Here is a 23,626-nt window from a genome sequence, read left to right on the forward strand (position 1 = left end):
ATTTTTCCTCTCGTTTGCCCGAGGTGACCACCTTGGCTTTTGTCAAGAGAGTTGTAAGTAGGGTGCAAGATCGCCTATGGCCACATCACCCTGAATGCGCTCGATCTCGTCTGATCTCGGATGCTAAGCAGGGTCGGGCCTGGTTAGTACCTGGATGGGAGACCGCCTGGGAATACCAGGTGCCGTAGGCTTTTTTCCATTATCTTGTTTGCTTTGGCGACCTGCTGTATTTTTCCTCTCGATTGCCCGAGGTGACCACCTTGGCTTTTCTCAAGAGAGTTGTAATTAGGGTGCAAGATCGCCTACGGCCACATCACCCTGAATGCGCTCGACCTCATCTGATCTCGGATGCTAAGCAGGGTCGGGCCTGGTTAGTACCTGGATGGGAGACCGCCTGGGAATACCAGGTGTCGTAGGCTTTTTTCCATTATGTTGTTGGCTTTGGCGACCTGCTGTATTTTTCCTCTCGATTGCCCGAGGTGACCACCTTGGCTTTTGTCAAGAGAGTTGTAAGTAGGGTGCAAGATCCCCTACGGCCACATCACCCTGCATGCGCTCCATCATGTCTGATCTCGGATGCTAAGCAGGGTCGGGCCTGGTTAGTACATGGATGGTAGACCGCCTGGGAATACCAGGTGCCGTAGGCTTTTTTCCATTATGTTGTTGGCTTTGGCGACCTGCTGTATTTTTCCTCTCGATTGCCCGAGTTGACCACCTTGGCTTTTGTCAAGAGAGTTGTAAGTAGCGTGCAAGATCGCCTACGGCCACATCACCCTGAATGCGCTCGATCTCGTCTGATCTCGGATGTTAAGCAGAGTCGGGCCTGGTTAGTACATGGATGGTAGACCGCCTGGGAATACCAGGTGCCGTAGGCTTTTTTCCATTATGTTGTTGGCTTTGGCTACCTGCTGTATTTTTCCTCTCAATTGCCCGAGGTGACCACCTTGGCTTTTCTCAAGAGAGTTGGAATTAGGGTGCAAGATCGCCTACGGCCACATCACCCTGAATGCGCTCGATCTCGTCTGATCTCGGATGCTAAGCAGGGTTGGGCCTGGTTAGTACCTGGATGGGAGACCGCCTGGGAATACCAGGTGTCGTAGGCTTTTTTCCATTATGTTGTTGGCTTTGGCGACCTGCTGTATTTTTCCTCTCGATTGCCCGAGGTGACCACCTTGGCTTTTGTCAAGAGAGTTGTAAGTAGGGTGCAAGATTGCCTACGGCCACATCACCCTGAATGCGCTCGATCTCGTCTGATCTCGGATGCTAAGCAGGGTCGGGTCTGGTTAGTACCTGGATGGGAGACCGCCTGGGAATACCAGGTGCCGTAGGCTTTTTTCCATTATGTTGTTGGCTTTGGCGACCTGCTGTATTTTTCCTCTCGATTGCCCGAGGTGACCACCTTGGCTTTTGTCAAGAGAGTTGTAAGTAGGGTGCAAGATCGCCTACGGCCACATCACCCTGAATGCGCTCGATCTCGTCTGATCTCGTGATGCTAAGCAGGGTCGGGCCTGGTTAGTACCTGGATGGGAGACCGCCTGGGAATACCAGGTGCCGTAGGCTTTTTTCCATTATGTTGTTGGCTTTGGCGACCTGCTGTATTTTTCCTCTCGATTGCCCGAGGTGACCACCTTGGCTTTTGTCAAGAGAGTTGTAAGTAGGGTGCAAGATCGCCTACGGCCACATCACCCTGAATGCGCTCGATCTCGTCTGATCTCGGATGCTAAGCAGGGTCGGGCCTGGTTAGTACCTTGGTGGGAGACCGCCTGGGAATACCAGGTGCCGTAGGCTTTTTTCCATTATGTTGTTGGCTTTGGCGACCTGCTGTATTTTTCCTCTCGATTGCCCGAGGTGACCACCTTGGCTTTTGTCAAGAGAGTTGTAAGTAGAGTGCAAGATCGCCTACAGCCACATCACCCTGAATGCGCTTGATCTCGTCTGATCTCGGATGCTAAGCAGGGTCGGGCCTGGTTAGTACCTGGATGGGAGACCATCTGGGGGTACCAGGTGCCGTAGGCTTTTTTCCATTATGTTGTTGGCTTTGGCGACCTGCTGTATTTTTCCTCTCGATTGCCCGAGGTGACCACCTTGGCTTTTGTCAAGAGAGTTGTAAGTAGGGTACAAGATCGCCTACGGCCACATCACCCTGCATGCGCTCGATCTCGTCTGATCTTGGATGCTAAGCGGGGTCGGGCCTGGTTAGTACCTGGATGGGAGACCGCCTGGGAATACCAGGTGCCGTAGGCTTTTTTCCATTATGTTGTTGGCTTTGGTGACCTGCTGTATTTTTCCTCTCGATTGCCCGAGGTGACCACCTTGGCTTTTGTCAAGAGAGTTGAAAGTAGGGTGCAAGATCGCCTACAGCCACATCACCCTGAATGCGCTCGATCTCGGATGCTAAGCAGGGTCGGGCCTGGTTAGTACCTGGATGGGAGACCGCCTGGGAATACCAGGTGCCATACTCTTTTTTCCATTATGTTGTTGGCTTTGGCGACCTGCTGTATTTTTCCTCTCGATTGCCCAAGGTGACCACCTTGGCTTTTGTCAAGAGAGTTGTAAGTAGGGTGCAAGATCGCCTACGGCCACATCACCCTGAATGCGCTCGAACTCGTCTGATTTCGGATGCTAAGCGGGGTTGGGCCTGGTTAGTACCTGGATGGGAGACCCCCTGGGAATACCAGGTGCCGTAGGCTTTTTTCCATTATGTTGTTGGCTTTGGCGACCTGCTGTATTTTTCCTCTCGATTGCCCGAGGTGACCACCTTGGCTTTTGTCAAGAGAGTTGTAAGTAGCGTGCAAGATCGCCTACGGCCACATCACCCTGAATGCGCTCGATCTCGTCTGACGTCGGATGCTAAGCAGGGTCGGGCCTGGTTAGTACCTGGATGGGAGACCACCTGGGAATACCAGGTGCCGTAGGCTTTTTTCCATTATGTTGTTGGCTTTGGCGACCTGCTGTATTTTTCCTCTCTATTGCCCGAGGTGACCACCTTGGCTTTTGTCAAGAGAGTTGTAAGTAGCATGCAAGATCGCCTACGGCCACATCACCCTGAATGCGCTCGATCTCGTCTGATCTCGGATGTTAAGCAGAGTCGGGCCTGGTTAGTACCTGGATGGTAGACCGCCTGGGAATACCAGGTGCAGTAGGCTTTTTTCCATTATGTTGTTGGCTTTGGCTACCTGCTGTATTTTTCCTCTCAATTGCCCAAGGTGACCACCTTGGCTTTTGTCAAGAGAGTTGTAAGTAGGGTGCAAGATCGCCTACGGCCACATCACCCTGAATGCGCTCGATCTTGTCTGATCTCGGATGCTAAGCAGGGTTGGGCCTGGTTAGTACCTGGATGGGAGACCGCCTGGGAATACCAGGTGCCGTAGGCTTTTTTCCATTATCTTGTTGGCTTTGGCGACCTGCTGTATTTTTCCTCTCGATTGCCCGAGGTGACCACCTTGGCTTTTCTCAAGAGAGTTGTAATTAGGGTGCAAGATCGCCTACGGCCACATCACCCTGAATGCGCTCGACCTCATCTGATCTCGGATGCTAAGCAGGGTCGGGCCTGGTTAGTACCTGGATGGGAGACCGCCTGGGAATACCAGGTGTCGTAGGCTTTTTTCCATTATGTTGTTGGCTTTGGCGACCTGCTGTATTTTTCCTCTCGATTGCCCGAGGTGACCACCTTGGCTTTTGTCAAGAGAGTTGTAAGTAGGGTGCAAGATCCCCTACGGCCACATCACCCTGCATGCGCTCCATCATGTCTGATCTCGGATGCTAAGCAGGGTCGGGCCTGGTTAGTACCTGGATGGGAGACCGCCTGGGAATACCAGGTGCCGTAGGCTTTTTTCCATTATGTTGTTGGCTTTGGCGACCTGCTGTATTTTTCCTCTCGATTGCCCGAGGTGACCACCTTGGCTTTTGTCAAGAGAGTTGTAAGTAGCGTGCAAGATCGCCTACGGCCACATCACCCTGAATGCGCTCGATCTCGTCTGACGTCGGATGCTAAGCAGGGTCGGGCCTGGTTAGTACCTGGATGGGAGACCACCTGGGAATACCAGGTGCCGTAGGCTTTTTTCCATTATGTTGTTGGCTTTGGCGACCTGCTGTATTTTTCCTCTCGATTGCCCGAGGTGACCACCTTGGCTTTTGTCAAGAGAGTTGTAAGTAGCGTGCAAGATTGCCTACGGCCACATCACCCTGAATGCGCTCGATCTCGTCTGATCTCGGATGTTAAGCAGAGTCGGGCCTGGTTAGTACATGGATGGTAGACCGCCTGGGAATACCAGGTGCCGTAGGCTTTTTTCCATTATGTTGTTGGCTTTGGCTACCTGCTGTATTTTTCCTCTCAATTGCCCGAGGTGACCACCTTGGCTTTTCTCAAGAGAGTTGGAATTAGGGTACAAGATCGCCTACGGCCACATCACCCTGGATGCGCTCGATCTCGTCTGATCTCGGATGCTAAGCAGGGTCGGGCCTGGTTAGTACCTGGATGGGAGACCGCCTGGGAATACCAGGTGCCGTAGGCTTTTTTCCATTATCTTGTTTGCTTTGGCGACCTGCTGTATTTTTCCTCTCGATTGCCCGAGGTGACCACCTTGGCTTTTCTCAAGAGAGTTGTAATTAGGGTGCAAGATCGCCTACGGCCACATCACCCTGAATGCGCTCGACCTCGTCTGATCTCGGATGCTAAGCAGGGTCGGGCCTGGTTAGTACCTGGATGGGAGACCGCCTGGGAATACCAGGTGTCGTAGGCTTTTTTCCATTATGTTGTTGGCTTTGGCGACCTGCTGTATTTTTCCTCTCGATTGCCCGAGGTGACCACCTTGGCTTTTGTCAAGAGAGTTGTAAGTAGGGTGCAAGATCCCCTACGGCCACATCACCCTGCATGCGCTCCATCATGTCTGATCTCGGATGCTAAGCAGGGTCGGGCCTGGTTAGTACCTGGATGGGAGAACGCCTGGGAATACCAGGTGCCGTAGGCTTTTTTCCATTATGTTGTTGGCTTTGGTGACCTGCTGTATTTTTCCTCTGGATTGCCCGAGGTGACCAGCTTGGCTTTTGTCAAGAGAGTTGTAAGTAGGGCGCAAGATCGCCTACGGCCACATCACCCTGAATGCGCTCGATCTCGGATGCTAAGCAGGGTCGGGCCTGGTTAGTACCTGGATTGGAGACCGCCTGGAAATACCAGGTGCCGTAGGCTTTTTTCCATTATGTTGTTGGCTTTGGCGACCTGCTGTATTTTTCCTCTGCATTGCCCGAGGTGACCACCTTAGCTTTTGTCAAGAGAGTTGTAAGTAGGGTGCAAGATCGCCTATGGCCACATCACCCTGAATGCGCTTGATCTCGTCTGATCTCGGATGCAAAGCAGGGTCGGGCCTGGTTAGTACCTGGATGGGAGACCGCCTGGGAATACCAGGTGCCGTAGGCTTTTTTCCATTATGTTGTTGGCTTTGGCGACCTGCTGTATTTTTCCTCTCGATTGCCCGAGGTGACCACCTTGGCTTTTGTCAAGAGAGTTGTAAGTAGGGTGCAAGATCGCCTATGGCCACATCACCCTGAATGCGCTCGATCTCGTCTGATCTCGGATGCTAAGCAGGGTCGGGCCTGGTTAGTACCTGTATGGGAGACCGCCTGGGAATACCAGGTGCCTTAGGCTTTTTTCCATTATGTTGTTGGCTTTGGCGACCTGCTGTATTTTTCCTCTGGATTTCCCGAGGAGACCACCTTAGCTTTTGTCAAGAGAGTTGTAAGTAGGTTGCAAGATCGCCTACGGCCACATCACCCTGAATGCGCTTGATTTCGTCTGATCTCGGATGCTAAGCAGGGTCGGGCCTGGTTAGTGCCTGGATGGTAGACCGCCTGGGAATACCAGGTGCCGTAGGCTTTTTTCCATTATGTTGTTGGCTTTGGCGACCTGCTGTATTTTTCCTCTCGATTGCCCGAGGTGACCACCTTGGCTTTTGTCAAGAGAGTTGTAAGTAGGGTGCAAGATCGCTTACGGCCACATCACCCTGAATGTGCTCGATCTCGTCTGATCTCGGATACTAAGCAGGGTCGGGCCTGGTTAGAACCTGGATGGGAGACCGCCTGGGAATACCAGGTGCCGTAGGCTTTTTTCCATTATGTTGTTGGCTTTGGCGACCTGCTGTATTTTTCCTCTCGATTGCCCGAGGTGACCACCTTGGCTTTTGTCAAGAGAGTTGTAAGTAGTGTGCAAGATCGCCTACGGCCACATCACCCTGAATGCGCTCGATCTCGTCTGATCTCGGATGCTAAGCAGGGTCGGGCCTGGTTAGTACCTGGATGGGACTCCGCCTGGGAATACCAGGTGCCTTAGGGCTTTTTTCCATTATGTTGTTGGCTTTGGCGACCTGCTGTATTTTTCCTCTCGATTGCCCGAGGTGACCACTTTGGCTTTTGTCAAGAGAGTTGTAAGTAGGGTGCGAGATCGCCTACGGCCACATCACCCTGAATGCGCTCGATCTCGTCTGATCTCGGATGCTAAGCAGGGTCGTGCCTGGTTAGTACCTGGATGGGAGACCGCCTGGGAATACCAGGTGCTGTAGGCTTTTTTCCATTATGTTGTTGGCTTTGGCGACCTGCTGTATTTTTCCTCTCGATTGCCCGAGGTGACCACCTTGGCTTTTGTCAAGAGAGTTGTAAGTAGGGTGCAAGATCGCCTACGGCCACATCACCCTGAATGCGCTTGATCTCGTCTGATCTCGGACGCTAAGCAGCGTCGGGCCTGGTTAGTACCTGGATGGGAGACCGCCTGGGAATACCAGGTGCCGTAGGCTTTTTTCCATTATGTTGTTGGCTTTGGCGACCTGCTGTATTTTTCCTCTCGATTGCCCGAGGTGACCACCTTGGCTTTTGTCAAGAGAGTTGTAAGTAGGGTGCAAGTTCGCCTACGGCCACATCACTCTGATTGCGCTCGATCTCTTCTGATTTCGGATGTTAAGCAGGGTCGGGCCTGCATAGTACCTGGATGGGAGACCGCCTGGGAATACCAGGTGCCGTAGGCATTTTTCCATTATGTTGTTGGCTTTGGCGACCTGCTGTATTTTTCCTCTCCATAGCCCGAGGTGACCACCTTGGCTTTTGTCAAGAGAGTTGTAAGTAGGGTGCAAGATCGCCTACGGCAACATCACCCTGAATGCGCTCGATCTCGTCTGATCTCGGATGCTAAGCAGGGTCGGGCCTGGTTAGTACCTGGATGGGAGACCGCCTGGGAATACCAGGTGCCGTAGGCTTTTTTCCATTATGTTGTTGGCTTTGGCGACCTTCTGTATTTTTCCTCTCGATTGCCCGAGGTGACCACCTTGGCTTTCGTCAAGAGAGTTGTAAGTAGAATGCAAGATCGCCTACGGCCACATCACTCTGAATGCGCTCGATCGCGTCTGGTCTCGGATGCTAAGCAGGGTCAGGCCTGGTTAGTACCTGGATCGGAGACCGCCTGGGAATACCAGGTGCCGTAGGCTTTTTTCCATTATGTTGTTGGCTCTGGCGACCTGCTGTATTTTTCCTGTCGTTTGTCCGAGGTGACCACCTTGGCTTTTGTCAAGAGAGTTGTAAGTAGGGTGCAAGATCACCTACGGCCACATCACCCTGAATGCGCTCGATCTCGTATGCTAAGCAGGGTCGGGCCTGGTTAGTACCTGGATGGGAGACCGCCTGGGAATACCAGGTGCTGTAGGCTTTTTTCCATTATGTTGTTGGCTTTGGCGACCTGCTGTATTTTTCCTCTGGATTGCCTGAGGTGACCACCTTGGCTTTTGTCAAGAGAGTTGTAAGTAGGGTGCAAGATCACCTACGGCCACATCACCCTGAATGCGCTCGATCTCGTCTGATCTCGGATGCTAAGCAGGGTCGGGCCTGGTTAGTACCTAGATGGGAGACCGCCTGGGAATACCAGGTGCTGTAGGCTTTTTTCCATTATGTTGTTGGCTTTGGCGACCTGCTGTATTTTTCCTCTTAATTGCCCGAGGTGACCACCTTGGCTTTTGTCAAGAGAGTTGTAAGTAGGATTGAATATCGCCTACGGCCACATCACCCTGTATGCGCTCGATCTCGTCTGATCTCGGATGCTAAGCAGGGTCAGGCCTGGTTGGTACCTGGATGGGAGACCGCCTGGGAATACCAGGTGCCGTAGGCTTTTTTCCATTATGTTGTTGGCTTTGGTGACATGCTATATTTTTCCTCTCGATAGCCCGAGGTGACCACCTTGGCTTTTGTCAAGAGAGTTGTAAGTAGGGTGCAAAATTGCCTACGGCCACATCACCCTGAATGCGCTCGATCTCGTCTGATCTCGGATGCTAAGCAGGGTCGGGCCTGGTTAGTACCTGGATGGGAGACCGCCTGGGAATACCAGGTGCCGTAGGCTTTTTTCCATTATGTTGTTGGCTTTGGTGACATGCTGTATTTTTCCTCTCGATAGCCCGAGGTGACCACCTTGGCTTTTGTCAAGAGAGTTGTAAGTAGGGTGCAAAATTGCCTACGGCCACATCACTCTGAATGCGCTCGATCTCGTCTGGTCTCGGATGCTAAGCAGGGTCGGGCATGGTTAGTACCTGGATAGGAGACCGCCTGGGAATACCAGGTGCCGTAGGCTTTTTTCCATTATGTTGTTGGCTTTGGCGACCTGCTGTATTTTTCCTCTCAATTGCCCGAGGTGACCACCTTGGCTTTTGTCAAGAGAGTTGTAAGTAGGATGCAAGATTGCCTACGGCCACATCACCCTGAATGCGCTCGATCTCGTCTGATCTAGGATGCTATGCAGGGTCGGGCCTGGTTAGTACCTGGATGGGAGACCGCCTGGGAATACCAGGTGCCGTAGGCTTTTTTCCATTATGTTGTTGGCTTTGGCGACCTGCTGTATTTTTCCTCTCGATTGCCCGAGGTGACCACTTTGGCTTTTGTCAAGAGAGTTGTAAGTAGGGTGCGAGATCGCCTACGGCCACATCACCCTGAATGCGCTCGATCTCGTCTGATCTCGGATGCTAAGCAGGGTCGTGCCTGGTTAGTACCTGGATGGGAGACCGCCTGGGAATACCAGGTGCTGTAGGCTTTTTTCCATTATGTTGTTGGCTTTGGCGACCTGCTGTATTTTTCCTCTCGATTGCCCGAGGTGACCACCTTGGCTTTTGTCAAGAGAGTTGTAAGTAGGGTGCAAGATCGCCTACGGCCACATCACCCTGAATGCGCTTGATCTCGTCTGATCTCGGACGCTAAGCAGCGTCGGGCCTGGTTAGTACCTGGATGGGAGACCGCCTGGGAATACCAGGTGCCGTAGGCTTTTTTCCATTATGTTGTTGGCTTTGGCGACCTGCTGTATTTTTCCTCTCGATTGCCCGAGGTGACCACCTTGGCTTTTGTCAAGAGAGTTGTAAGTAGGGTGCAAGTTTGTCTACGGCCACATCACTCTGAATGCGCTCGATCTTGTCTGATCTCGGATGTTAAGCAGGGTCGGGCCTGGGTAGTACCTGGATGGGAGACCGCCTGGGAATACCAGGTGCCGTAGGCATTTTTCCATTATGTTGTTGGCTTTGGCGACCTGCTGTATTTTTCCTCTCTATAGCCCGAGGTGACCACCTTGGCTTTTGTCAAGAGAGTTGTAAGTAGGGTGCAAGATCGCCTACGGCCACATCACCCTGAATGCGCTCGATTTCGTCTGATCTCGGATGCTAAGCAGGGTCGGGCCTGGTTAGTAGCTGGATGGGACTCCGCCTGGGAATACCAGGTGCCGTAGGGCTTTTTTCCATTATGTTGTTGGCTTTGGCGACCTGCTGTATTTTTCCTCTCGATTGCCCGAGGTGACCACCTTGGCTTTTGTCAAGAGAGTTGTAAGTAGGGTGCAAGTTCGCCTACGGCCACATCACTCTGATTGCGCTCGATCTCTTCTGATTTCGGATGTTAAGCAGGGTCGGGCCTGCATAGTACCTGGATGGGAGACCGCCTGGGAATACCAGGTGCCGTAGGCATTTTTCCATTATGTTGTTGGCTTTGGCGACCTGCTGTATTTTTCCTCTCCATAGCCCGAGGTGACCACCTTGGCTTTTGTCAAGAGAGTTGTAAGTAGGGTGCAAGATCGCCTACGGCAACATCACCCTGAATGCGCTCGATCTCGTCTGATCTCAGATGCTAAGCAGGGTCGGGCCTGGTTAGTACCTGGATGGGAGACCGCCTGGGAATACCAGGTGCCGTAGGCTTTTTTCCATTATGTTGTTGGCTTTGGCGACCTTCTGTATTTTTCCTCTCGATTGCCCGAGGTGACCACCTTGGCTTTCGTCAAGAGAGTTGTAAGTAGGATGCAAGATCGCCTACGGCCACATCACTCTGAATGCGCTCGATCGCGTCTGGTCTCGGATGCTAAGCAGGGTCAGGCCTGGTTAGTACCTGGATCGGAGACCGCCTGGGAATACCAGGTGCCGTAGGCTTTTTTCCATTATGTTGTTGGCTCTGGCGACCTGCTGTATTTTTCCTGTCGTTTGTCCGAGGTGACCACCTTGGCTTTTGTCAAGAGAGTTGTAAGTAGGGTGCAAGATCACCTACGGCCACATCACCCTGAATGCGCTCGATCTCGTATGCTAAGCAGGGTCGGGCCTGGTTAGTACCTGGATGGGAGACCGCCTGGGAATACCAGGTGCTGTAGGCTTTTTTCCATTATGTTGTTGGCTTTGGCGACCTGCTGTATTTTTCCTCTGGATTGCCTGAGGTGACCACCTTGGCTTTTGTCAAGAGAGTTGTAAGTAGGGTGCAAGATCACCTACGGCCACATCACCCTGAATGCGCTCGATCTCGTCTGATCTCGGATGCTAAGCAGGGTCGGGCCTGGTTAGTACCTAGATGGGAGACCGCCTGGGAATACCAGGTGCTGTAGGCTTTTTTCCATTATGTTGTTGGCTTTGGCGACCTGCTGTATTTTTCCTCTTAATTGCCCGAGGTGACCACCTTGGCTTTTGTCAAGAGAGTTGTAAGTAGGGTTGAATATCGCCTACGGCCACATCACCCTGTATGCGCTCGATCTCGTCTGATCTTGGATGCTAAGCAGGGTCAGGCCTGGTTGGTACCTGGATGGGAGACCGCCTGGGAATACCAGGTGCCGTAGGCTTTTTTCCATTATGTTGTTGGCTTTGGTGACATGCTGTATTTTTCCTCTCGATAGCCCGAGGTGACCACCTTGGCTTTTGTCAAGAGAGTTGTAAGTAGGGTGCAAAATTGCCTACGGCCACATCACCCTGAATGCGCTCGATCTCGTCTGATCTCGGATGCTAAGCAGGGTCGGGCCTGGTTAGTACCTGGATGGGAGACCGCCTGGGAATACCAGGTGCCGTAGGCTTTTTTCCATTATGTTGTTGGCTTTGGTGACATGCTGTATTTTTCCTCTCCATAGCCCGAGGTGACCACCTTGGCTTTTGTCAAGAGAGTTGTAAGTAGGGTGCAAAATTGCCTACGGCCACATCACTCTGAATGCGCTCGATCTCGTCTGGTCTCGGATGCTAAGCAGGGTCGGGCATGGTTAGTACCTGGATAGGAGACCGCCTGGGAATACCAGGTGCCGTAGGCTTTTTTCCATTATGTTGTTGGCTTTGGCGACCTGCTGTATTTTTCCTCTCAATTGCCCGAGGTGACCACCTTGGCTTTTGTCAAGAGAGTTGTAAGTAGGATGCAAGATTGCCTACGGCCACATCACCCTGAATGCGCTCGATCTCGTCTGATCTAGGATGCTATGCAGGGTCGGGCCTGGTTAGTACCTGGATGGGAGACAGCCTGGGAATACCAGGTGCCGTAGGCTTTTTTCCTTTATGTTGTTGGCTTTGGCGACCTGCTGTATTTTTCCTCTCGATTGCCCGAGGTGACCACCTTGGCTTTTGTCAAGAGAGTTGTAAGTAGGGTGCAAGATCGCCTACGGCCACATTACCCTGAATGGGCTCGATCTCATCTGATCTCGGATGCTAAGCAGGGTCGGGCCTGGTTAGTACCTGGATGGGAGACCGCCTGGGAATACCAGGTGCCGTAGGCTTTTTTCCATTATGTTGTTGGCTTTGGCGACCTGCTGTATTTTTCCTCTCGATTGCCCGAGGTGACCACCTTGCCTTTTGTCAAGAGAGTTGTAAGTAGGATGCAAGATCGCCTACGGCCACATCACTCTGAATGCGCTCGATCGCGTCTGATCTCGGATGCTAAGCAGGGTCGGGCCTGGTTAGTACCTGGATGGGAGACCGCCTGGGAATACCAGGTGCCGTAGGCTTTTTTCCATTATGTTGTTGGCTTTGGCGACCTGCTGTATTTTTCCTCTCGATTGCCCGAGGTGACCACCTTGGCTTTTGTCAAGAGAGTTGTAAGTAAGGGGCAAGATCGCCTACGGCCACATCACCCTGAATGCCCTCGATCTCGTCTGATCTCGGATGCTAAGCAGGGTCGGGCCTGGTTAGTACCTGGATGGGAGACCGCCTGGGAATACCAGGTGCCGTAGGCTTTTTTCCATTATGTTGTTGGCTTTGGCGACCTGCTGTATTTTTCCTCTGGTTTTGCCCGAGGTAGGGTGCAAGATCGCCTACGGCCACATCACCCTGAATGCGCTCCATCTCGTCTGATCTCGGATGCTAAGCAGGGTGGGGCTAGGTTAGTATCTCGATGGGAGACCGCCTGGGAGACCGCCTGGGAGACCGCCTGGGAATACCAGGTGCCGTAGGCTGTTCTCCATTATGTTGCTGGCTTTGGCGACCTGCTGTATTTTTCCTCTCGATTGCCCGAGGTGACCACCTTGGCTTTTGTCAAGAGAGTTGTAAGTAGGATGCAAGATCGCCTACGGCCACATCACCCTGAATGCGTTTGATCTCGTCTGATCTCGGATGCTAAGCAGGGTCGGCCCTGGTTAGTACCCGGATGGGAGACCGCCTGGGAATACCAGGTGCCGTAGGCTTTTTTCCATTATGTTGTTGGCTTTGGCGACCTGCTGTATTTTTCCTCTCGATTTCCCGAGGTGACCACCTTGGCTTTTGTCAAGAGAGTTGTAAGTAGGGTGCAAGATCCCCTACGGCCACATCACCCTGAATGCGCTCGATCTCATCTGATCTCGGATGCTAAGCAGGGTCGGGCCTGGTTAGTACCTGGATGGGCGAACGCCTGGGAATACCAGGTGCCGTAGGCTTTTTTCCATTATGTTGTTGGCTTTGGCGACCTGCTGTATTTTTCCTCTCGATTGCCCGAGGTGACCACCTTGGCTTTTGTCAAGAGAGTTGTAAGTAGGGTGCAAGATCGCCTACGGCCACATCACCCTGAATGCGTTTGATCTCGTCTGATCTCGGATGCTAAGCAGGGTCGGCCCTGGTTAGTACCCGGATGGGAGACCGCCAGGGAATACCAGGTGCCGTAGGCTTTTTTCCATTATGTTGTTGGCTTTGGCGACCTGCTGTATTTTTCCTCTCGATTGCCCGAGGTGACCACCTTGGCTTTTGTCAAGAGAGTTGTAAGTAGGGTGCAAGATCGCCTACGGCCACATCACCCTGAATGCGCTCGATCTCATCTGATCTCGGATGCTAAGCAGGGTCGGGTCTGGTTAGTACCTGGATGGGCGAACGCCTGGGAGTACCAGGTGCCGTAGGCTTTTTTCCATTATGTTGTTGGCTTTGGCGACCTGCTGTATTTTTCCTCTCGGTTGCCCGAGGTGACCACCTTGGCTTTTGTCAAGAGAGTTGTAAGTAGGGTGGAACATCGCCTACGGCCACATCACCCTGAATGCGCTCGATCTCGTCTGATCTTGGATGCTAAGCAGGGTCGGGCCTGGTTAGTACCTGGATGGGAGACCGCCTGGGCATACCAGGTGCCGTAGGCTGTTTTCCATTACGTTGTTGGCTTTGGCGACCTGCTGTATTTTTCCTCTCTATTGCCCGAGGTGACCACCTTGGCTTTTGTCAAGAGAGTTGTAAGTAGGGTGCAAGATCGCCTACGGCCACATCACCCTGAATGCGCTCAATCTCGTCTGATCTCGGATGCTAAGCCGGGTCGGGCCTGGTTAGTACCTGGATGGGAGACCGCCTGGGAATACCAGGTGCCGTAGGCTTTTTTTCCATTATGTTGTTGGCTTTGGCGACCTGCTGTATTTTTCATCTCGATTGCCCGAGGTGACCACCTTGGCTTTTGTCAAGAGAGTTGTAAGTAGGGTGCAAGATCGCCTATGGCCACATCACTCTGAATGAGCTCGATCTCGTCTGATCTCGGATGCTAAGCAGCGTCGGGCCTGGTTAGTACCTGGATGGGCGACCGCCTGGGAATACCAGGTGCCGTTGGCTTTTTTCCATTATGTTGTTGGCTTTGGCGACCTGCTGTATTTTTCCTCTCGATTGCCCGAGGTGACCACCTTGGCTTTTGTCAAGAGAGTTGTAAGTAGGGTGCAAGATCGCCTACGGCCACGTCACCCTGAATGCGCTCGATCTCGTCTGATCTCGGATGCTAAGCAGGGTCAGGCCTGGTTAGTACCTAGATGGGAGACCGCCTGGGAATACCAGGTGCCGTAGGCTTTTTTCCATTATGTGGTTGGCTTTGGCGACCTGCTGTATTTTTCCTCTGGTTTTGCCCGAGGTGACCACCTTGGCTTTTGTCAAGAGAGTTGTAAGTAGGGTGCAAGATCGCCTACAGCCACATCACCCTGAATGCGCTCGATCTCGTCTGATCTCGGATGCTAAGCAGCGTCGGGCCTGGTTAGTACCTGGATGGGAGACCGCCTGGGCATACCAGGTGCCGTAGGCTGTTTTCCATTATGTTGTTGGCTTTGGCGACCTGCTGTATTTTTCCTCTCTATTGCCCGAGGTGACCACCTTGGCTTTTGTCAAGAGAGTTGTAAGTAGGGTGTAAGATCGCCTACGGCCACATCACCCTGAATGCGCTCAATCTCGTCTGATCTCGGATGCTAAGCCGGGTCGGGCCTGGTTAGTACCTGGCTGGGAGACCGCCTGGGAATACCAGGTGCCGTAGGCTTTTTTTCCATTATGTTGTTGGCTTTGGCGACCTGCTGTATTTTTCATCTCGATTGCCCGAGGTGACCACCTTGGCTTTTGTCAAGAGAGTTGTAAGTAGGGTGCAAGATCGCCTATGGCCACATCACTCTGAATGAGCTCGATCTCGTCTGATCTCGGATGCTAAGCAGCGTCGGGCCTGGTTAGTACCTGGATGGGCGACCGCCTGGGAATACCAGGTGCCGTTGGCTTTTTTCCATTATGTTGTTGGCTTTGGCGACCTGCTGTATTTTTCCTCTCGATTGCCCGAGGTGACCACCTTGGCTTTTGTCAAGAGAGTTGTAAGTAGGGTGCAAGATCGCCTACGGCCACGTCACCCTGAATGCGCTCGATCTCGTCTGATCTCGGATGCTAAGCAGGGTCAGGCCTGGTTAGTACCTAGATGGGAGACCGCCTGGGAATACCAGGTGCCGTAGGCTTTTTTCCATTATGTGGTTGGCTTTGGCGACCTGCTGTATTTTTCCTCTGGTTTTGCCCGAGGTGACCACCTTGGCTTTTGTCAAGAGAGTTGTAAGTAGGGTGCAAGATCGCCTACAGCCACATCACCCTGAATGCGCTCGATCTCGTCTGATCTCGGATGCTAAGCAGCGTCGGGCCTGGTTAGTACCTGGATGGGAGACCGCCTGGGAATACCAGGTGCGGTAGGCTTTTTTCCATTATGTTGTTGGCTTTGGCGACCTGCTGTATTTTTCCTCTCGATTGCCCGAGGTGACTACCTTGGCTTTTGTCAAGAGAGTTGTGAGTAGGGTGCAAGATCGACTACGGCCACATCACCCTGGTTGCGCTCGATCTCGTCTGATCTTGGATGCTAAGCAGGGTCGGGCCTGGTTAGTACCTGGATGGGAGACCGCCTGGGAATACCAGGTGCCGTAGGCTTTTTTCCATTATGTTGTTGGCTTTGGCGACCTGCTGTATTTTTCCTCTCAATTGCCCGAGGTGACCACCTTGGCTTTTGTCAAGAGAGTTGTAACTAGGGTGCAAGATTGCCTATGGCCACATCACCCTGAATGCGCTCGATCTCGTCTGATCTCGGATGCTAAGCAGGGTCGGGCCTGGTTAGTACCTGGATGGGAGACCGCCTGGGAATACCAGGTGCCGTAGGCTTTTTTCCATTATGTTGTTGGCTTTGGCGACCTGCTGTATTTTTCCTCTCGATTGCCCGAGGTGACCACCTTGGCTTTTGTCAAGAGAGTTGTAAGTATTGTGCAAGATTGCCTATGGCCACATCACCCTGAATGTGCTCGATCTCGTCTGATCTCGGACGCTAAGCAGCGTCGGGCCTGGTTAGTACCTGGATGGGAGACCGCCTGGGAATACCAGGTGCCGTAGGCTTTTTTCCATTATGTTGTTGGCTTTGGCGACCTGCTGTATTTTTCCTCTCAAATGCCCGAGGTGACCACCTTGGCTTTTGTCAAGAGAGTTGTAAGTAGGGTGCAAGATCTCCTACGGCCACATCACCCTGAATGCTCTCAATCTCGTCTGATCTCGGATGCTAAGCAAGGTCGGGACTGGTTAGTACCTGGTTGGGAGACCGCCTGGGAATAACAGGTGCCGTAGGCTTTTTTCCATTATGTTGTTGGCTTTGGCGACCTGCTGTATTTTTCCTCTCGATTGCCCGAGGTGACCACCTTGGCTTTTGTCAAGAGAGTTGTAAGTAGGGTGCAAGATCGCTTATGGCCACATCACCCTGAATGCGCTCAATCTTGTCTGATCGCGGATGCTAAGCAGGGTCGGGCATGGTTAGTACCTGGATGGGAGATCGCCTGGGAATACCAGGTGCCGTAGGCTTCTTTCCATTATGTTGTTGGCTTTGGCGACCTGCTGTATTTTTCCTCTCGATTGCCCAAGGTGACCACCTTGGCTTTTGTCAAGAGAGTTGTAAGTAAGGTGCAAGATCGCCTACGGCCACATCACCCTGAATGCGCTCGATCTCGTCTGATCTTGGATGCTAAGCAGGGTCGTATCTGGGTGGGAGGCCGCCTGGGAATACCAGGTGCCGTAGGCTTTTTTCCATTATGTTGTTGGCTTTGGCGACCTGCTGTATTTTTCCTCTCGATTGCCCGAGGTGACCACCTTGGCTTTTGTCAAGAGAGTTGTAAGTAGGGTGCAAGATCGCCTACAGCCACATCACCCTGAATGCGTTAGATCTTGTCTGATCTCGGATGCTAAGCAGGGTCGGGCCTGGTTAGTACCTGCATGGGAGACCGCCTGGGAATACCAGGTGCCGTAGGCTTTTTTCCATTATGTTGTTGGTTTTGGCGACCTGCTGTATTTTTCTTCTTGATTGCCCGAGGTGACCACCTTGGCTTTTGTCAAGAGAGTTGTAAGTAGGGTGCAAGATCGCCTACGGCCACATCACCCTGAATGCGCTCGATCTCATCTGATCTCGGATGCTAAGCAGGGTCGGGCCTGGTTAGTACCTGGATGGGAGACCGCCTGGGAATACCAGGTGCCGTAGGCTTTTTTCCATTATGTTGTTGGCTTTGGCGACTTGCTGTATTTTTCCTCTCGATTGCCCGAGGTGACCACCTTGGCTTTTGTCAAGAGAGTTGTGAGTAGGGTGCAAGATCGCCTACGGCCACATCACCCTGAATGCGCTCGATCTCGTCTGATCTCGGATGCTAAGCAGGGTCGGGCCTGGTTAGTACCTGGATGGTAGACCGCCTGGGAATACCAGGTGCCGTAGGCTTTTTTCCATTATGTTGTTGGCTTTGGCGACCTGCTGTATTTTTCCTCTCGATTGCCTGAGGTGACCACCTTGGCTTTTGTCAAGAGAGTTGTAAGTAGGGTGCAAGATCGCCTACAGCCACATCACCCTGAATGCGCTCGATCTCGTCTGATCTCGGATGCTAAGCAGCGTCGGGCCTGGTTAGTACCTGGATGGGAGACCGTCTGGGAATACCAGGTGCCGTAGGCTTTTTTCCATTATGTTGTTGGCTTTGGCGACCTGCTGTATTTTTCCTCTCGATTGCCCGAGGTGACTACCTTGGCTTTTGTCAAGAGAGTTGTGAGTAGGGTGCAAGATCGGCTACGGCCACATCACCCTGGTTGCGCTCGATCTCGTCTGATCTTGGATGCTAAGCAGGGTCGGGCCTGGTTAGTACCTGGATGGGAGACCGCCTGGGAATACCATGTGCCGTCGGCTTTTTTCCATTATGTTGTTGGCTTTGGCGACCTGCTGTATTTTTCCTCTCGATTGCCTGAGGTGACTACCTTGGCTTTTGTCAAGAGAGTTGTGAGTAGGGTGCAAGATTGCCTACGGCCACATCACCCTGATTGCGCTCGATCTCGTCTGAACTCGGATGCTAAGCAGGGTCGGGCCTGGTTAGTACTCGGATGGTAGACCGCCTGGGAATACCATGTGCCGTCGGCTTTTTTCCATTATGTTGTTGGCTTTGGCGACCTGCTGTATTTTTCCTCTCGATTGCCCGAGGTGACCACCTTGGCTTTTGTCAAGAGAGTTGTAAATGGGATGCAAGATCGCCTACGGCCACATCACCCTGATTGCACTCGATCTCGTCTGATCTCGGATGCTAAGCAGGGTCGGGCCTGGTTAGTACCTGGATGGGAGACCGCCTGGGAATACTAGGTGCCGTAGGCTTTTTTCCATTATGTTGTTGGCTTTGGCGACCTGCTGTATTTTTCCTCTCGATTGCCCGAGGTGACCACCTTGGCTTTTGTCAAGAGAGTTGTAAGTAGGGTGCAAGATCACCTATGGCCACATCACCCTGAATGCGCTCGATCTCGTCTGATCTCGGATGCTAAGCAGGGTCGGGCCTGGTTAGTACCTGGATGGGAGACCGCCTGGGAATACCAGGTGCCGTAGGCTTTTTTCCATTATGTTGTTGGCTTTGGCGACCTGCTGTATTTTTCCTCTCGATTGCCCGAGGTGACCACCTTTGCTTTTGTCAAGAGAGTTGTAAGTAGGGTGCAAGATCGCCTACGGCCACATCACCCTGAATGCGCTCAATCTCATCTGATCTCGGATCTTAAGCAGGGTCGGGCCTGGTTAGTACCTGGATGGGAGACCGCCTGGGAATACCAGGTGCCGTAGGCTTTTTTCCATTATGTTGTTAGCTTTGGCGACCTGCTGTATTTTTCCTCTCGAGTGCCCGAGGTGACCACCTTCGCTTTTGTCAAGAGAGTTGTAAGTAGGGTGCGAGATCGCCTACGGCCACATCACCCTGAATGCGCTCGATCTCGTCTGATCTCGGATGCTAAGCAGGGTTGGGCCTGGTTAGTACCTGGATGGGAGACCGCCTGGGAATACCAGGTGCCGTAGGCTTTTTTCCATTATGTTGTTGGCTTTGGCGACCTGCTGTATTTTTCCTCTCGATTGCCCGAGGTGACCACCTTGGCTTTTGTCAAGAGAGTTGTAAGTAGGGTGCAAGATTGCCTACGGCCACATCACCCTGAATGCGCTCGATCTCGTCTGATCTTGGATGCTAAGCAGGGTCGGGCCTGGTTAATACCTGGATGGGAGACCGCCTGGGAATACCAGGTGTGGTAGGCTTTTTTCCATTATGTTGTTGGCTTTGACGACCTGCTGTATTTTTCCTCTCGATTGCCCGAGGTGACCACCTTGGCTTTTGTCAAGAGAGTTGTAAGTAAGGTGCAAGATCGCCTACGGCCACATCACCCTGAATGCGCTCGATCTCGTCTGATCTCGGATGCTAAGCAGGGTCATACCTGGATGGGAGACCGCCTGGGAATACCAGGTGCCGTAGGCGTTTTTCCATTATGTTGTTGGCTTTGGCGACCTGCTGTATTTTTCCTCTCGATTGCCCGAGGTGACCACCTTGGCTTTTGTCAAGAGAGTTGTAAGTAGGGTGCAAGATCATCTATTGCCACATCACCCTGAATGCGCTCGATCTCGTCTGATCTCGGATGCTAAGCGGGGTCAGGCCTGGTTAGTACCTGGATGGGAGACCGCCTGGGAATACCAGGTGCCGTAGGCTTTTTTCCATTATGTTGTTGGCTTTGGCGACCTACTGTATTTTTCCTCTCTATTGCCCGAGGTGACCACCTTGGCTTTTGTCAAGAGAGTTGTAAGTAGGGTGCAAGATCGCCTACGGCCACATCACCCTGACTGCGCTCGATCTCGTCTGATCTCGCATGCTAAGCAGGGTCGGGCCTGGTTAGTACCTGGATGGGAGACCGCCTGGGAATACCAGGTGCCGTAGGCTTTTTTCCATTATGTTGTTGGCTTTGGCGACCTGCTGTATTTTTCCTCTCAATTGCCCGAGGTGATCACCTTGGCTTTTGTCAAGAGAGTTGTAACTAGGGTGCAAGATTGCCTATGGCCACATCACCCTGAATGCGCTCGATCTCGTCTGATCTCGGATGCTAAGCAGGGTCGGGCCTGGTTAGTACCTGGATAGGAGACCGCCTGGGAATACCAGGTGCCGTAGGCTTTTTTCCATTATGTTGTTGGCTTTGGCGACCTGCTGTATTTTTCCTCTCGATTGCCCGAGGTGACCACCTTGGCTTTTGTCAAGAGAGTTGTAAGTATTGTGCAAGATTGCCTATGGCCACATCACCCTGAATGTGCTCGATCTCGTCTGATCTCGGACGCTAAGCAGCGTCGGGCCTGGTTAGTACCTGGATGGGAGACCGCCTGGGAATACCAGGTGCCGTAGGCTTTTTTCCATTATGTTGTTGGCTTTGGCGACCTGCTGTATTTTTCCTCTCAAATGCCCGAGGTGACCACCTTGGCTTTTGTCAAGAGAGTTGTAAGTAGGGTGCAAGATCTCCTACGGCCACATCACCCTGAATGCTCTCAATCTCGTCTGATCTCGGATGCTAAGCAAGGTCGGGACTGGTTAGTACCTGGTTGGGAGACCGCCTGGGAATAACAGGTGCCGTAGGCTTTTTTCCATTATGTTGTTGGCTTTGGCGACCTGCTGTATTTTTCCTCTCGATTGCCCGAGGTGACCACCTTGGCTTTTGTCAAGAGAGTTGTAAGTAGGGTGCAAGATCGCTTATGGCCACATCACCCTGAATGCGCTCAATCTTGTCTGATCTCGGATGCTAAGCAGGGTCGGGCCTGGTTAGTACCTGGATGGGAGATCGCCTGGGAATACCAGGTGCCGTAGGCTTCTTTCCATTATGTTGTTGGCTTTGGCGACCTGCTGTATTTTTCCTCTCGATTGCCCAAGGTGACCACCTTGGCTTTTGTCAAGAGAGTTGTAAGTAAGGTGCAAGATCGCCTACGGCCACATCACCCTGAATGCGCTCGATCTCGTCTGATCTTGGATGCTAAGCAGGGTCGTATCTGGATGGGAGGCCGCCTGGGAATACCAGGTGCCGTAGGCTTTTTTCCATTATGTTGTTGGCTTTGGCGACCTGCTGTATTTTTCCTCTCGATTGCCCGAGGTGACCACCTTGGCTTTTGTCAAGAGAGTTGTAAGTAGGGTGCAAGATCGCCTACGGCCACATCACCCTGAATGCGTTAGATCTTGTCTGATCTCGGATGCTAAGCAGGGTCGGGCCTGGTTAGTACCTGCATGGGAGACCGCCTGGGAATACCAGGTGCCGTAGGCTTTTTTCCATTATGTTGTTGGTTTTGGCGACCTGCTGTATTTTTCTTCTTGATTGCCCGAGGTGACCACCTTGGCTTTTGTCAAGAGAGTTGTAAGTAGGGTGCAAGATCGCCTACGGCCACATCACCCTGAATGCGCTCGATCTCATCTGATCTCGGATGCTAAGCAGGGTCGGGCCTGGTTAGTACCTGGATGGGAGACCGCCTGGGAATACCAGGTGCCGTAGGCTTTTTTCCATTATGTTGTTGGCTTTGGCGACCTGCTGTATTTTTTCTCTCGATTGCCCGAGGTGACCACCTTGGCTTTTGTCAAGAGAGTTGTAAGTAGGGTGCAAGATCGCCTACGGCCACATCACGCTGAATGCGCTCGATCTCGTCTGATCTTGGATGCTAAGCAGGGTCGGGCCTGGTTAGTACCTGGATGGGAGACCGCCTGGGAATACCAGGTGCGGTAGGCTTTTTTCCATTATGTTGTTGGCTTTGGCGACCTGCTGTATTTTTCCTCTCGATTGCCCGAGGTGACCACCTTGGCTTTTGTCAAGAGAGTTGTAAGTAAGGTGTAAGATCGCCTACGGCCACATCACCCTGAATGCGCTCGATCTCGTCTGATCTCGGATGCTAAGCAGGGTCATACCTGGATGGGAGACCGCCTGGGAATACCAGGTGCGGTAGGCTTTTTTCCATTATGTTGTTAGCTTTGGCGACCTGCTGTATTTTTCCTCTCGATTGCCCGAGGTGACCACCTTGGCTTTTGTCAAGAGAGTTGTAAGTAGGGTGCAAGGTCGCCTACAGCCACATCACCCTGAATGCGCTCGATCTCGTCTGATCTCGGATGCTAAGCGGGGTCGGGCCTGGTTAGTACCTGGATGGGAGACCGCCTGGGAATACCAGGTGCCGTAGGCTTTTTTCCATTATGTTGTTGGCTTTGGCGACCTGCTGTATTTTTCCTCTCGATTGCCTGAGGTGACCACCTTGGCTTTTGTCAAGAGAGTTGTAACTAGGGTGCAAGATCGCCTACGGCCACATCACCATGAATGCGCTCGATCTCGTCTAATCTCGGATGCTAAGCAGGGTAGGGCCTGGTTAGTACTTGGATGGGAGACCGCCTGGGAATACCAGGTGCCGTAGGCTTTTTTCCATTATGTTGTTGGCTTTGGCGACCTGCTGTATTTTTCCTCTTGATTGCCCGAGGTGACCACCTTGGCTTTTGTCAAGAGAGTTGTAAGTAGGGTGCAAGATTGCCTACGGCCACATCACCCTGAATGCGCTCAATCTTGTCTGATCTCGGATGCTAAGCAGGGTCGTACCTGGATGGGAGACCGTCTGGGAATACCAGGTGCCGTAGGCGTTTTTCCATTATGTTGTTGGCTTTGGCGACCTGCTGTATTTTTCCTCTCGATTCCCCTAGGTGACCACCTTGGCTTTTGTCAAGAGAGTTGTAAGTAAGGTGCAAGATCCCCTACAGCCACATCACCCTGAATGCGCTCGATATCGTCTGATCTCGGATGCTAAGCAGGGTCGGGCCTGGTTAGTACCTGGATGGGAGACCGCCTGGGAATACCAGGTGCCGTAGGCTTTTTTCCATTATGTTGTTGGCTTTGGCGACCTGCTGTATGTTTCCTCTCTATTGCCCGAGGTGACCACCTTGGCTTTTGTCAAGAGAGTTGTAAGTAGGGTGCAAGATCGCCTACAGCCACATCACCCTGACTGCGCTCGATCTCGTCTGATCTCGGATGCTAAGCAGGGTCGGGCCTGGTTATTACCTGGATGGGAGACCGCCTGGGAATACCAGGTGCCGTAGGCTTTTTTCCATTATGTTGTTGGCTTTGGCGACCTGCTGTATTTTTCCTCTCGATTGCCCGAGGTGACCACCTTGGCTTTTGTCAAGAGAGTTTTAACTAGGGTGCAAGATTGCCTATGGCCACATCACCCTGAATGCGCTCGATCTTGTCTGATCTCGGATGTTATGCAGAGTCGGGCCTGGTTAGTACCTGGATGGCAGACCGCCTGGGAATACCAGGTGCCGTAGGCTTTTTTCCATTATGTTGTTGGCTTTGGCGACCTGCTGTATTTTTCCTCT

The 23,626-nt window shown here is 52.4% G+C and overlaps 53 non-coding genes and 46 pseudogenes across 53 annotated transcripts; all 99 read left to right on the forward strand.

Annotated features, from left to right (window-relative positions):
- The first annotated feature begins 72 nt into the window (after window positions 1–72).
- On the forward strand, window positions 73–191 carry LOC143946163 (5S ribosomal RNA). Its single transcript, XR_013265185.1, has one exon. It is a non-coding gene; the product is annotated as a 5S ribosomal RNA (ribosomal RNA).
- Window positions 192–300: 109 nt separating this feature from the next.
- LOC143951717 (5S ribosomal RNA) lies at window positions 301–419 on the forward strand. Its single transcript, XR_013266962.1, has one exon. It is a non-coding gene; the product is annotated as a 5S ribosomal RNA (ribosomal RNA).
- A 109-nt stretch (window positions 420–528) lies between these two features.
- LOC143948635 (5S ribosomal RNA) lies at window positions 529–647 on the forward strand (annotated as a pseudogene).
- A 109-nt stretch (window positions 648–756) lies between these two features.
- On the forward strand, window positions 757–875 carry LOC143954548 (5S ribosomal RNA). The gene has a single exon (XR_013269529.1). It is a non-coding gene; the product is annotated as a 5S ribosomal RNA (ribosomal RNA).
- Window positions 876–984: 109 nt separating this feature from the next.
- LOC143945427 (5S ribosomal RNA) lies at window positions 985–1,103 on the forward strand. Its single transcript, XR_013265117.1, has one exon. It is a non-coding gene; the product is annotated as a 5S ribosomal RNA (ribosomal RNA).
- Window positions 1,104–1,212: 109 nt separating this feature from the next.
- LOC143950740 (5S ribosomal RNA) lies at window positions 1,213–1,331 on the forward strand. The gene has a single exon (XR_013266079.1). It is a non-coding gene; the product is annotated as a 5S ribosomal RNA (ribosomal RNA).
- Window positions 1,332–1,440: 109 nt separating this feature from the next.
- On the forward strand, window positions 1,441–1,560 carry LOC143952715 (5S ribosomal RNA). Its single transcript, XR_013267865.1, has one exon. It is a non-coding gene; the product is annotated as a 5S ribosomal RNA (ribosomal RNA).
- A 109-nt stretch (window positions 1,561–1,669) lies between these two features.
- On the forward strand, window positions 1,670–1,788 carry LOC143945881 (5S ribosomal RNA). The gene has a single exon (XR_013265159.1). It is a non-coding gene; the product is annotated as a 5S ribosomal RNA (ribosomal RNA).
- A 109-nt stretch (window positions 1,789–1,897) lies between these two features.
- Window positions 1,898–2,016, forward strand: LOC143945473 (5S ribosomal RNA; annotated as a pseudogene).
- A 109-nt stretch (window positions 2,017–2,125) lies between these two features.
- LOC143952586 (5S ribosomal RNA) lies at window positions 2,126–2,244 on the forward strand. Its single transcript, XR_013267749.1, has one exon. It is a non-coding gene; the product is annotated as a 5S ribosomal RNA (ribosomal RNA).
- A 109-nt stretch (window positions 2,245–2,353) lies between these two features.
- LOC143949865 (5S ribosomal RNA) lies at window positions 2,354–2,462 on the forward strand (annotated as a pseudogene).
- Window positions 2,463–2,571: 109 nt separating this feature from the next.
- Window positions 2,572–2,690, forward strand: LOC143953019 (5S ribosomal RNA). Its single transcript, XR_013268140.1, has one exon. It is a non-coding gene; the product is annotated as a 5S ribosomal RNA (ribosomal RNA).
- A 109-nt stretch (window positions 2,691–2,799) lies between these two features.
- LOC143952693 (5S ribosomal RNA) lies at window positions 2,800–2,918 on the forward strand. Its single transcript, XR_013267845.1, has one exon. It is a non-coding gene; the product is annotated as a 5S ribosomal RNA (ribosomal RNA).
- Window positions 2,919–3,027: 109 nt separating this feature from the next.
- Window positions 3,028–3,146, forward strand: LOC143943952 (5S ribosomal RNA; annotated as a pseudogene).
- A 109-nt stretch (window positions 3,147–3,255) lies between these two features.
- LOC143950583 (5S ribosomal RNA) lies at window positions 3,256–3,374 on the forward strand. The gene has a single exon (XR_013265937.1). It is a non-coding gene; the product is annotated as a 5S ribosomal RNA (ribosomal RNA).
- Window positions 3,375–3,483: 109 nt separating this feature from the next.
- On the forward strand, window positions 3,484–3,602 carry LOC143951718 (5S ribosomal RNA). Its single transcript, XR_013266963.1, has one exon. It is a non-coding gene; the product is annotated as a 5S ribosomal RNA (ribosomal RNA).
- A 109-nt stretch (window positions 3,603–3,711) lies between these two features.
- On the forward strand, window positions 3,712–3,830 carry LOC143947102 (5S ribosomal RNA; annotated as a pseudogene).
- A 109-nt stretch (window positions 3,831–3,939) lies between these two features.
- Window positions 3,940–4,058, forward strand: LOC143952694 (5S ribosomal RNA). The gene has a single exon (XR_013267846.1). It is a non-coding gene; the product is annotated as a 5S ribosomal RNA (ribosomal RNA).
- Window positions 4,059–4,167: 109 nt separating this feature from the next.
- Window positions 4,168–4,286, forward strand: LOC143954549 (5S ribosomal RNA). Its single transcript, XR_013269530.1, has one exon. It is a non-coding gene; the product is annotated as a 5S ribosomal RNA (ribosomal RNA).
- A 109-nt stretch (window positions 4,287–4,395) lies between these two features.
- Window positions 4,396–4,514, forward strand: LOC143954543 (5S ribosomal RNA). Its single transcript, XR_013269524.1, has one exon. It is a non-coding gene; the product is annotated as a 5S ribosomal RNA (ribosomal RNA).
- Window positions 4,515–4,623: 109 nt separating this feature from the next.
- Window positions 4,624–4,742, forward strand: LOC143952498 (5S ribosomal RNA). Its single transcript, XR_013267669.1, has one exon. It is a non-coding gene; the product is annotated as a 5S ribosomal RNA (ribosomal RNA).
- Window positions 4,743–4,851: 109 nt separating this feature from the next.
- Window positions 4,852–4,970, forward strand: LOC143948583 (5S ribosomal RNA; annotated as a pseudogene).
- Window positions 4,971–5,079: 109 nt separating this feature from the next.
- LOC143949004 (5S ribosomal RNA) lies at window positions 5,080–5,188 on the forward strand (annotated as a pseudogene).
- Window positions 5,189–5,297: 109 nt separating this feature from the next.
- Window positions 5,298–5,416, forward strand: LOC143952850 (5S ribosomal RNA). Its single transcript, XR_013267987.1, has one exon. It is a non-coding gene; the product is annotated as a 5S ribosomal RNA (ribosomal RNA).
- Window positions 5,417–5,525: 109 nt separating this feature from the next.
- On the forward strand, window positions 5,526–5,644 carry LOC143953387 (5S ribosomal RNA). The gene has a single exon (XR_013268474.1). It is a non-coding gene; the product is annotated as a 5S ribosomal RNA (ribosomal RNA).
- A 109-nt stretch (window positions 5,645–5,753) lies between these two features.
- On the forward strand, window positions 5,754–5,872 carry LOC143944992 (5S ribosomal RNA; annotated as a pseudogene).
- A 109-nt stretch (window positions 5,873–5,981) lies between these two features.
- LOC143943714 (5S ribosomal RNA) lies at window positions 5,982–6,100 on the forward strand (annotated as a pseudogene).
- Window positions 6,101–6,209: 109 nt separating this feature from the next.
- On the forward strand, window positions 6,210–6,328 carry LOC143945430 (5S ribosomal RNA; annotated as a pseudogene).
- A 110-nt stretch (window positions 6,329–6,438) lies between these two features.
- Window positions 6,439–6,557, forward strand: LOC143950206 (5S ribosomal RNA). The gene has a single exon (XR_013265630.1). It is a non-coding gene; the product is annotated as a 5S ribosomal RNA (ribosomal RNA).
- Window positions 6,558–6,666: 109 nt separating this feature from the next.
- Window positions 6,667–6,785, forward strand: LOC143952932 (5S ribosomal RNA). The gene has a single exon (XR_013268061.1). It is a non-coding gene; the product is annotated as a 5S ribosomal RNA (ribosomal RNA).
- A 109-nt stretch (window positions 6,786–6,894) lies between these two features.
- LOC143944856 (5S ribosomal RNA) lies at window positions 6,895–7,013 on the forward strand (annotated as a pseudogene).
- Window positions 7,014–7,122: 109 nt separating this feature from the next.
- On the forward strand, window positions 7,123–7,241 carry LOC143949786 (5S ribosomal RNA). Its single transcript, XR_013265520.1, has one exon. It is a non-coding gene; the product is annotated as a 5S ribosomal RNA (ribosomal RNA).
- A 109-nt stretch (window positions 7,242–7,350) lies between these two features.
- Window positions 7,351–7,469, forward strand: LOC143947095 (5S ribosomal RNA; annotated as a pseudogene).
- A 109-nt stretch (window positions 7,470–7,578) lies between these two features.
- LOC143948016 (5S ribosomal RNA) lies at window positions 7,579–7,687 on the forward strand (annotated as a pseudogene).
- A 109-nt stretch (window positions 7,688–7,796) lies between these two features.
- LOC143951614 (5S ribosomal RNA) lies at window positions 7,797–7,915 on the forward strand. Its single transcript, XR_013266870.1, has one exon. It is a non-coding gene; the product is annotated as a 5S ribosomal RNA (ribosomal RNA).
- Window positions 7,916–8,024: 109 nt separating this feature from the next.
- LOC143953969 (5S ribosomal RNA) lies at window positions 8,025–8,143 on the forward strand. The gene has a single exon (XR_013269002.1). It is a non-coding gene; the product is annotated as a 5S ribosomal RNA (ribosomal RNA).
- A 109-nt stretch (window positions 8,144–8,252) lies between these two features.
- LOC143951892 (5S ribosomal RNA) lies at window positions 8,253–8,371 on the forward strand. Its single transcript, XR_013267121.1, has one exon. It is a non-coding gene; the product is annotated as a 5S ribosomal RNA (ribosomal RNA).
- Window positions 8,372–8,480: 109 nt separating this feature from the next.
- Window positions 8,481–8,599, forward strand: LOC143945283 (5S ribosomal RNA; annotated as a pseudogene).
- Window positions 8,600–8,708: 109 nt separating this feature from the next.
- On the forward strand, window positions 8,709–8,827 carry LOC143944274 (5S ribosomal RNA; annotated as a pseudogene).
- Window positions 8,828–8,936: 109 nt separating this feature from the next.
- On the forward strand, window positions 8,937–9,055 carry LOC143950207 (5S ribosomal RNA). The gene has a single exon (XR_013265631.1). It is a non-coding gene; the product is annotated as a 5S ribosomal RNA (ribosomal RNA).
- A 109-nt stretch (window positions 9,056–9,164) lies between these two features.
- Window positions 9,165–9,283, forward strand: LOC143952933 (5S ribosomal RNA). The gene has a single exon (XR_013268062.1). It is a non-coding gene; the product is annotated as a 5S ribosomal RNA (ribosomal RNA).
- Window positions 9,284–9,392: 109 nt separating this feature from the next.
- Window positions 9,393–9,511, forward strand: LOC143952718 (5S ribosomal RNA). The gene has a single exon (XR_013267868.1). It is a non-coding gene; the product is annotated as a 5S ribosomal RNA (ribosomal RNA).
- Window positions 9,512–9,620: 109 nt separating this feature from the next.
- LOC143945744 (5S ribosomal RNA) lies at window positions 9,621–9,739 on the forward strand (annotated as a pseudogene).
- Window positions 9,740–9,849: 110 nt separating this feature from the next.
- Window positions 9,850–9,968, forward strand: LOC143944857 (5S ribosomal RNA; annotated as a pseudogene).
- A 109-nt stretch (window positions 9,969–10,077) lies between these two features.
- Window positions 10,078–10,196, forward strand: LOC143952958 (5S ribosomal RNA). The gene has a single exon (XR_013268085.1). It is a non-coding gene; the product is annotated as a 5S ribosomal RNA (ribosomal RNA).
- A 109-nt stretch (window positions 10,197–10,305) lies between these two features.
- On the forward strand, window positions 10,306–10,424 carry LOC143947096 (5S ribosomal RNA; annotated as a pseudogene).
- A 109-nt stretch (window positions 10,425–10,533) lies between these two features.
- Window positions 10,534–10,642, forward strand: LOC143948017 (5S ribosomal RNA; annotated as a pseudogene).
- Window positions 10,643–10,751: 109 nt separating this feature from the next.
- On the forward strand, window positions 10,752–10,870 carry LOC143951616 (5S ribosomal RNA). The gene has a single exon (XR_013266871.1). It is a non-coding gene; the product is annotated as a 5S ribosomal RNA (ribosomal RNA).
- Window positions 10,871–10,979: 109 nt separating this feature from the next.
- LOC143944405 (5S ribosomal RNA) lies at window positions 10,980–11,098 on the forward strand (annotated as a pseudogene).
- Window positions 11,099–11,207: 109 nt separating this feature from the next.
- On the forward strand, window positions 11,208–11,326 carry LOC143951904 (5S ribosomal RNA). Its single transcript, XR_013267132.1, has one exon. It is a non-coding gene; the product is annotated as a 5S ribosomal RNA (ribosomal RNA).
- Window positions 11,327–11,435: 109 nt separating this feature from the next.
- Window positions 11,436–11,554, forward strand: LOC143945284 (5S ribosomal RNA; annotated as a pseudogene).
- A 109-nt stretch (window positions 11,555–11,663) lies between these two features.
- On the forward strand, window positions 11,664–11,782 carry LOC143947146 (5S ribosomal RNA; annotated as a pseudogene).
- A 109-nt stretch (window positions 11,783–11,891) lies between these two features.
- LOC143952963 (5S ribosomal RNA) lies at window positions 11,892–12,010 on the forward strand. The gene has a single exon (XR_013268090.1). It is a non-coding gene; the product is annotated as a 5S ribosomal RNA (ribosomal RNA).
- A 109-nt stretch (window positions 12,011–12,119) lies between these two features.
- Window positions 12,120–12,238, forward strand: LOC143950989 (5S ribosomal RNA). The gene has a single exon (XR_013266303.1). It is a non-coding gene; the product is annotated as a 5S ribosomal RNA (ribosomal RNA).
- A 109-nt stretch (window positions 12,239–12,347) lies between these two features.
- LOC143945637 (5S ribosomal RNA) lies at window positions 12,348–12,466 on the forward strand. The gene has a single exon (XR_013265136.1). It is a non-coding gene; the product is annotated as a 5S ribosomal RNA (ribosomal RNA).
- Window positions 12,467–12,542: 76 nt separating this feature from the next.
- LOC143949141 (5S ribosomal RNA) lies at window positions 12,543–12,685 on the forward strand (annotated as a pseudogene).
- A 109-nt stretch (window positions 12,686–12,794) lies between these two features.
- Window positions 12,795–12,913, forward strand: LOC143944298 (5S ribosomal RNA; annotated as a pseudogene).
- A 109-nt stretch (window positions 12,914–13,022) lies between these two features.
- Window positions 13,023–13,141, forward strand: LOC143954515 (5S ribosomal RNA). Its single transcript, XR_013269500.1, has one exon. It is a non-coding gene; the product is annotated as a 5S ribosomal RNA (ribosomal RNA).
- A 109-nt stretch (window positions 13,142–13,250) lies between these two features.
- LOC143945393 (5S ribosomal RNA) lies at window positions 13,251–13,369 on the forward strand (annotated as a pseudogene).
- A 109-nt stretch (window positions 13,370–13,478) lies between these two features.
- LOC143943445 (5S ribosomal RNA) lies at window positions 13,479–13,597 on the forward strand (annotated as a pseudogene).
- Window positions 13,598–13,706: 109 nt separating this feature from the next.
- Window positions 13,707–13,825, forward strand: LOC143953774 (5S ribosomal RNA). The gene has a single exon (XR_013268825.1). It is a non-coding gene; the product is annotated as a 5S ribosomal RNA (ribosomal RNA).
- Window positions 13,826–13,934: 109 nt separating this feature from the next.
- On the forward strand, window positions 13,935–14,053 carry LOC143954556 (5S ribosomal RNA). The gene has a single exon (XR_013269536.1). It is a non-coding gene; the product is annotated as a 5S ribosomal RNA (ribosomal RNA).
- A 110-nt stretch (window positions 14,054–14,163) lies between these two features.
- LOC143945127 (5S ribosomal RNA) lies at window positions 14,164–14,282 on the forward strand (annotated as a pseudogene).
- A 109-nt stretch (window positions 14,283–14,391) lies between these two features.
- On the forward strand, window positions 14,392–14,510 carry LOC143953794 (5S ribosomal RNA). Its single transcript, XR_013268843.1, has one exon. It is a non-coding gene; the product is annotated as a 5S ribosomal RNA (ribosomal RNA).
- A 110-nt stretch (window positions 14,511–14,620) lies between these two features.
- LOC143945341 (5S ribosomal RNA) lies at window positions 14,621–14,739 on the forward strand (annotated as a pseudogene).
- Window positions 14,740–14,848: 109 nt separating this feature from the next.
- Window positions 14,849–14,967, forward strand: LOC143944019 (5S ribosomal RNA; annotated as a pseudogene).
- Window positions 14,968–15,077: 110 nt separating this feature from the next.
- On the forward strand, window positions 15,078–15,196 carry LOC143945129 (5S ribosomal RNA; annotated as a pseudogene).
- Window positions 15,197–15,305: 109 nt separating this feature from the next.
- On the forward strand, window positions 15,306–15,424 carry LOC143953795 (5S ribosomal RNA). The gene has a single exon (XR_013268844.1). It is a non-coding gene; the product is annotated as a 5S ribosomal RNA (ribosomal RNA).
- Window positions 15,425–15,534: 110 nt separating this feature from the next.
- Window positions 15,535–15,653, forward strand: LOC143954975 (5S ribosomal RNA; annotated as a pseudogene).
- A 109-nt stretch (window positions 15,654–15,762) lies between these two features.
- On the forward strand, window positions 15,763–15,881 carry LOC143953738 (5S ribosomal RNA). Its single transcript, XR_013268792.1, has one exon. It is a non-coding gene; the product is annotated as a 5S ribosomal RNA (ribosomal RNA).
- A 109-nt stretch (window positions 15,882–15,990) lies between these two features.
- LOC143946176 (5S ribosomal RNA) lies at window positions 15,991–16,109 on the forward strand. The gene has a single exon (XR_013265187.1). It is a non-coding gene; the product is annotated as a 5S ribosomal RNA (ribosomal RNA).
- Window positions 16,110–16,218: 109 nt separating this feature from the next.
- Window positions 16,219–16,337, forward strand: LOC143953684 (5S ribosomal RNA). Its single transcript, XR_013268743.1, has one exon. It is a non-coding gene; the product is annotated as a 5S ribosomal RNA (ribosomal RNA).
- A 109-nt stretch (window positions 16,338–16,446) lies between these two features.
- LOC143948214 (5S ribosomal RNA) lies at window positions 16,447–16,565 on the forward strand (annotated as a pseudogene).
- Window positions 16,566–16,674: 109 nt separating this feature from the next.
- On the forward strand, window positions 16,675–16,793 carry LOC143948979 (5S ribosomal RNA; annotated as a pseudogene).
- Window positions 16,794–17,119: 326 nt separating this feature from the next.
- LOC143947425 (5S ribosomal RNA) lies at window positions 17,120–17,238 on the forward strand (annotated as a pseudogene).
- A 109-nt stretch (window positions 17,239–17,347) lies between these two features.
- LOC143954363 (5S ribosomal RNA) lies at window positions 17,348–17,466 on the forward strand. Its single transcript, XR_013269362.1, has one exon. It is a non-coding gene; the product is annotated as a 5S ribosomal RNA (ribosomal RNA).
- A 109-nt stretch (window positions 17,467–17,575) lies between these two features.
- LOC143950601 (5S ribosomal RNA) lies at window positions 17,576–17,694 on the forward strand. Its single transcript, XR_013265953.1, has one exon. It is a non-coding gene; the product is annotated as a 5S ribosomal RNA (ribosomal RNA).
- Window positions 17,695–17,803: 109 nt separating this feature from the next.
- Window positions 17,804–17,922, forward strand: LOC143943658 (5S ribosomal RNA; annotated as a pseudogene).
- Window positions 17,923–18,031: 109 nt separating this feature from the next.
- Window positions 18,032–18,150, forward strand: LOC143946597 (5S ribosomal RNA; annotated as a pseudogene).
- A 109-nt stretch (window positions 18,151–18,259) lies between these two features.
- LOC143944355 (5S ribosomal RNA) lies at window positions 18,260–18,378 on the forward strand (annotated as a pseudogene).
- Window positions 18,379–18,487: 109 nt separating this feature from the next.
- Window positions 18,488–18,606, forward strand: LOC143950303 (5S ribosomal RNA). Its single transcript, XR_013265717.1, has one exon. It is a non-coding gene; the product is annotated as a 5S ribosomal RNA (ribosomal RNA).
- Window positions 18,607–18,715: 109 nt separating this feature from the next.
- Window positions 18,716–18,834, forward strand: LOC143951343 (5S ribosomal RNA). Its single transcript, XR_013266624.1, has one exon. It is a non-coding gene; the product is annotated as a 5S ribosomal RNA (ribosomal RNA).
- A 109-nt stretch (window positions 18,835–18,943) lies between these two features.
- LOC143954106 (5S ribosomal RNA) lies at window positions 18,944–19,062 on the forward strand. The gene has a single exon (XR_013269127.1). It is a non-coding gene; the product is annotated as a 5S ribosomal RNA (ribosomal RNA).
- A 109-nt stretch (window positions 19,063–19,171) lies between these two features.
- Window positions 19,172–19,290, forward strand: LOC143948258 (5S ribosomal RNA). Its single transcript, XR_013265380.1, has one exon. It is a non-coding gene; the product is annotated as a 5S ribosomal RNA (ribosomal RNA).
- Window positions 19,291–19,399: 109 nt separating this feature from the next.
- Window positions 19,400–19,518, forward strand: LOC143945620 (5S ribosomal RNA; annotated as a pseudogene).
- Window positions 19,519–19,844: 326 nt separating this feature from the next.
- Window positions 19,845–19,963, forward strand: LOC143946686 (5S ribosomal RNA; annotated as a pseudogene).
- A 109-nt stretch (window positions 19,964–20,072) lies between these two features.
- Window positions 20,073–20,191, forward strand: LOC143951553 (5S ribosomal RNA). Its single transcript, XR_013266814.1, has one exon. It is a non-coding gene; the product is annotated as a 5S ribosomal RNA (ribosomal RNA).
- A 109-nt stretch (window positions 20,192–20,300) lies between these two features.
- On the forward strand, window positions 20,301–20,419 carry LOC143952189 (5S ribosomal RNA). The gene has a single exon (XR_013267390.1). It is a non-coding gene; the product is annotated as a 5S ribosomal RNA (ribosomal RNA).
- A 109-nt stretch (window positions 20,420–20,528) lies between these two features.
- Window positions 20,529–20,647, forward strand: LOC143953685 (5S ribosomal RNA). The gene has a single exon (XR_013268744.1). It is a non-coding gene; the product is annotated as a 5S ribosomal RNA (ribosomal RNA).
- A 109-nt stretch (window positions 20,648–20,756) lies between these two features.
- Window positions 20,757–20,875, forward strand: LOC143948216 (5S ribosomal RNA; annotated as a pseudogene).
- A 109-nt stretch (window positions 20,876–20,984) lies between these two features.
- Window positions 20,985–21,103, forward strand: LOC143946191 (5S ribosomal RNA; annotated as a pseudogene).
- Window positions 21,104–21,429: 326 nt separating this feature from the next.
- Window positions 21,430–21,548, forward strand: LOC143945748 (5S ribosomal RNA; annotated as a pseudogene).
- A 109-nt stretch (window positions 21,549–21,657) lies between these two features.
- LOC143954487 (5S ribosomal RNA) lies at window positions 21,658–21,776 on the forward strand. Its single transcript, XR_013269474.1, has one exon. It is a non-coding gene; the product is annotated as a 5S ribosomal RNA (ribosomal RNA).
- A 109-nt stretch (window positions 21,777–21,885) lies between these two features.
- On the forward strand, window positions 21,886–22,004 carry LOC143944390 (5S ribosomal RNA; annotated as a pseudogene).
- Window positions 22,005–22,330: 326 nt separating this feature from the next.
- LOC143952275 (5S ribosomal RNA) lies at window positions 22,331–22,449 on the forward strand. Its single transcript, XR_013267468.1, has one exon. It is a non-coding gene; the product is annotated as a 5S ribosomal RNA (ribosomal RNA).
- A 109-nt stretch (window positions 22,450–22,558) lies between these two features.
- Window positions 22,559–22,677, forward strand: LOC143953331 (5S ribosomal RNA). The gene has a single exon (XR_013268423.1). It is a non-coding gene; the product is annotated as a 5S ribosomal RNA (ribosomal RNA).
- A 326-nt stretch (window positions 22,678–23,003) lies between these two features.
- On the forward strand, window positions 23,004–23,122 carry LOC143945865 (5S ribosomal RNA; annotated as a pseudogene).
- A 109-nt stretch (window positions 23,123–23,231) lies between these two features.
- On the forward strand, window positions 23,232–23,350 carry LOC143944066 (5S ribosomal RNA; annotated as a pseudogene).
- A 109-nt stretch (window positions 23,351–23,459) lies between these two features.
- LOC143946910 (5S ribosomal RNA) lies at window positions 23,460–23,578 on the forward strand (annotated as a pseudogene).
- The last annotated feature ends 48 nt before the right edge of the window (window positions 23,579–23,626 follow it).

This window comes from Lithobates pipiens, unplaced genomic scaffold (genome assembly GCF_037356315.1).
Source record: "Lithobates pipiens isolate NorthernLeopardFrog02 unplaced genomic scaffold, aLitPip1_a1.2 Scaffold_30, whole genome shotgun sequence".
In the NCBI taxonomy this organism is placed as follows: domain Eukaryota; kingdom Metazoa; phylum Chordata; class Amphibia; order Anura; family Ranidae; genus Lithobates; species Lithobates pipiens.